The sequence below is a fragment of the Sinocyclocheilus grahami genome, unplaced genomic scaffold, assembly GCF_001515645.1.
Source record: "Sinocyclocheilus grahami isolate Dianchi unplaced genomic scaffold, SAMN03320097.WGS_v1.1 scaffold64.1, whole genome shotgun sequence".
Taxonomy (NCBI): Eukaryota; Metazoa; Chordata; class Actinopteri; order Cypriniformes; family Cyprinidae; genus Sinocyclocheilus; species Sinocyclocheilus grahami.
Window position 1 is genome coordinate 1,868,577 of NW_015505243.1, and position 5,933 is coordinate 1,874,509.

The window sequence follows — 5,933 nt, forward strand, 5'->3', positions numbered from 1 at the left end:
ATATATATATATATATATATATATATATATATATATATATATATATAGCCTTTTAATTTAAAATTGTATTTCACTGAAGAAATCCATGGCTTCAACTAAGGCAAAGTAAAATGACGATTATAAATAGATTACAGAATAGTGTCAATAAAAATAATCAAAGCAAAAATTGACTGTTTAACCAATAATTTTGTATCATGTTAATAGCTTAGCAACATGCTAATGCTAAACTCCATTGAAATCCAGAGTCTTCTGTGTGCTTTGCATGGAGTTCTATATTGGTGTGCTTTATGGAGTTGTTTTTTTATGTAGAGCACTTCAAATCAGTAATTTATGAGGTTCCATTTCAGTTAGTATGCTGTCTTAAAAGGTTGCTGCCTATGTAGGCAGTACACGGCAAGTCAGCTCACTGGAATTCGGCTTAGAAATTTAGCCTGTGGTCATAATATATCTGAGATTTGTTCATTAGGTTTGATTTTCTCTCTCATCTTGTTTCTACATTAGTCACTCACTATTGCACAACCAAGGAAGCGACATCAATTTGACAATTGTCCCCTCAGTGTCATTGCCCTGTGACCTACTCTAGCTCTCTTTCTCTCACTTAACACCTGTTCATCTTCCCATGATCCTTTGCTCTTCTTCACCTTTTGGTGTCTGACACACTTCCACCTGCTTGGGCCTGTCATACTCAATAAAACAATACAGATTTGTTAGCCCACACCTGTACCGCTCCACCTGTTCAGAGTCCACCATGACTAAACCTCACTGACTTATCAGTTTCACAACTGTCATGACCATGAAGTCATGGGGCACAAAATGCCTTTGTAAACGTCTATAAAAGTCTGTTTTCTGTCTATGAGCTACTCATCTTAACACAGATCAGCAGCAGAGGGCCAGTTCAGGCTGGGAGAGCCGGGCATCCGTCATCAGCCATGTCATTAATCCTAATTAGATTGCAGTTGATGGTGTGGCACTAGACCTGGAGTCCGTTATATTGAGCAGGAAATTTACAGCACGTTTGATCGCAGGTGTAATGCATAGTAGCAGCTGGATGAAGCGGGATTGTTTAATGCATTAACGCTCATCAGGGAGGGGCGACGAGGGGTAATTATCATTGACAGCAGCTCCTTGTGTTGTTATGGGCAATGGGAATGAGGAAAGGAGATAATTGTATAATAAAGATATAATTTCTAATACGAGTGTCAAGAGAGTTATAGATTCAAACCCCAAAGAAGGGTTTTTAACCCATAAATGAAAATGATGTCATTATTTTTCACCTTCAATTTGTTAAATCTACATGACTGACTTTTCTCTATGGAAAAAAAGGAGATTGTGGAATATTCAGGCTTGTCTTTTACATTTAATTTAAAACGACATGGAGTGATGTTGTTCATCTTGTAAAGTAAAATGACAGAAAATAGCTTAAAAGTTTAAATCACATTAATGGTAATTTTAAAGTATTGTAATATGGAAATGAGCGGCACAAATTTCACTTCCAGAGAGTCATATGGGTTTGAAACAACATAAGGGTGAGTAAATGATAAACTAAATTTCTTATAATTATACTTATAAATACCATAGTATTAGTGTTTTTAACATTAACTAAAACTCTTAAAATTGTTTTTGATAATTGACCAAGCTAACACAAAAAATGTCATTAAAAATGTAAAATGAATGTTCCCTCGGCAACTAACTGAAATAAAATCTAAGTTGAAGTACTAAAATGACCAAAACTAAATAAAAATAATTAAAGCTAAACAGAAATAAATACATGTATATTTATGTGTAAAGTTATTTATATATATATATATATATATATATATATATATAAAGTTAAAATAAGTTAAAAATAGTAAAAGAACATAAAATTACTAAAACTTAAAACTATCCAAATCAACGCAATTGCCATGCTTTTCCAGCTGAATTATAATAATAATCAATATAATCCATTGTCTGTAATCAAAAAACAAAGGCGCTCTAAAAATGTGCTTTTTGAGATATTTATTAAGTCATAAACAAGGATAATATGTCATCTGCATTTATGACTTGAAAAATATCTCAAAGAGTGCAGACCTTCTCTGTTTTGTTTTTTAAACTTTCAGCTAAAATTAGATTTAAATAAAATTAAATCTGAAAATATAAAAATAAATGTCAATTCAAAATATTAACAAAAACTGAAATAGTATATAAATAATACTAACATAACACTTCACAGTATTATACCACAAAAAACACAGAACAATAATGTTTTTGGACACTACCATGATGGTAATTTGATTATATTGTTTGAAATTGTCTTGTACAGTACAGTGTAAATTTCTCAATTTGTCCATCTTTTCAGTACCAAAACCATTTCAAAACGGAGATCAAAACGAAACACTGCTTTCAGTATGAATAAGATGCACAGCGAGAGCTTCAAAAACGCTTATCACAATAAATTATGCCTCATTACATGGTCGTGCATTTTATGTTTCATCCTTTTCAACAGGTCCAGATATTTATATTCGGGTCTCCTTGCACAGCTGTAATTGTTTTGGCAGCTGTGTTCTGTGATTTCAGGATCAGAGACTACGATGAATCCAAAGTGCCATGTTGGGAGATCAGGCGGACCGCGGCTAATGAGAAACACTGGTCACGTGATCCGCAGGGATGGCCCTTGCTGCACCGGAGACACCCAGGCAGGTGTTGGGAGTCACGTTGCTATGGAAACTGAGAGATGACACCTTCAGAGGTCTGTCAGTGCAGGATTAGCCTCATGCGGGTGCTAACAAACCTTTGGTTTGAGTACAGCGTCTCGACACAAATTAGACTGGAATGATCTGGCCCGCCTTGCCGCCAACAAAGCAGGAGAACATGCAAATGTTTACATTCCAGGCATTTGATTACATCTCATCTGAATATTTTCACTATCAGTACAAGGTGACACTGAAGTTCATGGTAATGTCACTCTTATAGCTGGTTGCAGCAGGGCTGCCTTGTAGAAATTTAAATATAGTAGGGCTGTCAGTTTAACGCATTTAATTAATTAATTATTTATGGAAAAATAAGGCAATTAAAATATTTGAACACAGTTAATGCGCCCGCCCCAGACCTGTACGTCATCTTACATTCCATTCAGTTGACTGTTGACAAACATAATGCAGGGCCATAACTATGTAGTCCATACATGCAATTATGTGCCCCTGAAATTCAAGGTATTGGGCCAAAAAATGCCACTGTATGAGTTCTTGTCTCATATTTATATTGATATCACACGAACAGCATGAGCAGTATCACATGAGTGCTGTTTTTGTCCCGAATAGCATGAGTGCAAATGTGACTTTATACAACAGTTCAGTAAATAAGAAGTTAATATTGTGTTATATTATATTGTATGTTTTGGCTCAGTTTTTACGAATCGGGTGAACCAGTGATTCAGTGGCTAATTCATAAAGAGAGTCATTTACTTGATTCCTGAATGAACGAATCGAATGAATGAATAAATCAATGACTTATTAAAATGTTTGGGATTGAGCACAGATCCAAATACTTCAGTTGTGGTGAAGATCTAACAAGATGAATCAATTCTTACAAAAGATATTCAGTCACGATCAGTGACAAGTGACAAAGTGACATGTGGCTGAATTAGTGCTCTGCATTTACCCATCCAAAGTGCACACACACACAGCAGTGAACACACACAAACCGTGAACACACACCCGGAGCAGTGGGCAGCCATTTATGCTGCGGCGCCCGGGGAGCAGTTGGGGGTTCGGTGCCTTGCTCAAGGGCACCTCAGTCGTGGTATTGAAGGTGGAAGAGAGCGCTGTACATTCACTCCCCCCACCTACAATCCCTGCTGGTACGAGACTCGAACCCACAGCCTTTGGGTTATGAGTCCGACTCTCTAACCATTAGGCCACAACTTCCCCATCAGTGAGTGATTTTTCTTTTTCTTCTGTTCTGTGATTAACATTAATAGCACAGACAGCAGCAGGAATAGACTGCTGTCACGTTAAGATTTAATGCATGGATCAAATATACTGTTACACATGCTTTTTTTATTTCAAAATGTGTGTGTCTTTACAAATCCACAGTTCTTGGAAATTCAGAAGGGGTTCTAAAATGGAACCAATCCTACTGGTATTTTAAAATGTTTTTAATTAAAGTTTATTCCTTTTCTGTATTTTGGATTCCTGAGTTTTCTAAGGTTCCTTAGTAGGTTCTTAGTTCAACACATATTTAACGTTTAATTCTATAATTAGTTTGCTAAACCTCTTTGGCTTCATGCTAACATTTTAGAAGCTGTCGACACTTGCTAAGTAACAGTATACAGCATTGACGTGGACAGAGCAGTGCTCTCTAAATCAGTATTTACAAAAATAATCAGCATGTGACTCCAGCATTTCTGTGACACCCCTTCTGTAATCATCCGACCTTACAATGGAATCACAGGACGGCCGGGAGTCACACATCATTTTATCTAAGACAGAAGGTTTCACGTGTCCCTTACACCAAGTTCCCGATCATCGCATTCCCCTATTCACAGGCTTGCGGTCCCTGATTTGAGTTGTTCTGGCACACAGGCCCCTTGCGCGAGAGTCTAGTGTCGGGTCTAGCGTAAGGCCCTGTTCTCTTTGGCCATATAAGGATCCTTTCAGATCTCTTGCTAGCTGTGTTATTCTTAGTCTGTGTTCAGCGTGAAATAATGACATCGCCTGGAAGACTTGCCATGAATGGAGTTGGAATCGATGTGGAAAACACTTTCCTGGTTTCCACTTTGATATCGAGGATCTGAGCAGCTGGTGCTAGTGTTGTTATTGTTATTGGAAGTCCGTTGTGTTAGTCAGAACTGCATGTTTCTGATAAATATTAATCACGGGTGTTGCTGTGACAAATCAGCCTTTAAATGAGTCACATCTAGAGGAATTACATTTATCTTTTGAGATATTCAGAAAGTTCTTTGTACTAGGAAAACATTACAGTTAGTTTTAGAGGTTAAAGTCAACATGACTTTCTATTTGCAACCTGTTTGTGACCCTGGAGCACAAAACCAGTTTTAAGTCGCTGGGGATATTTGTAGCAATAGACAAAAATACATTGTATGGGTCAAAATTATTGATTTTTCTTTTATGCCAAAAATCATTAGGATATTAAATAAAGATCGTGTTCCATGAAGATATTTTGTAAATTTCCTACTGTAAATATATTAAAACTTAATTTTTGATTAGTAATATGCATTGCTAAGAACTTCATTTGGACAACTTTAAAGGCGATTTTCTCAATATTTAGATTATTTTGCACCCTCAGATTCCAGATTTTCAGATAGTTGTATCTCGGCTAAATATGATCCTATCCTAACAAACCATACATCAATGGAAAGCTTATTTGTTTAGGTTTCAGATGATGTATAAATCTCAATTTCGAAAAATTGACCATTATGACTGGTTTTAGTGGTCCAGGGTCACATTTTACGTATGTATTTGACGCATTTCCAATTAAAACAGTATATTCAAGGAGAAAAATGTTGGGCCAGACTGTATGCATGGTTGCTAAAACAATGCTAAAGCTTTTATACAATAATCTGTGCAGCCAAAGTAATGTCAGAGGAAACTTTTACGAGAGGAAGAGTAGATTATTATATTCTGGTTAAAGATTACAGAGGCAAATAGTTTTCAGATTTTATAATAATATTCACTGATGAAATTTACAGTAAGAACAGGAACATGCATTAAAGTAAATAGGGTGCATTTTTATATTTTGATAGTTTTATATATATATATTCACTACCCCTCAAAAGTGTAGGGTTTTGAAGTCTTTCATGCTCATCAAAGCTGCATTTATTTGATCAAAAATACATTTAAGACAGTAATATTGTAAAATATTGTTAGAATTTAAAATTACATTTTCTACTTTACTATTTTTTAAAAAGTAATTTATTCCTGTCTGGTTAAAGA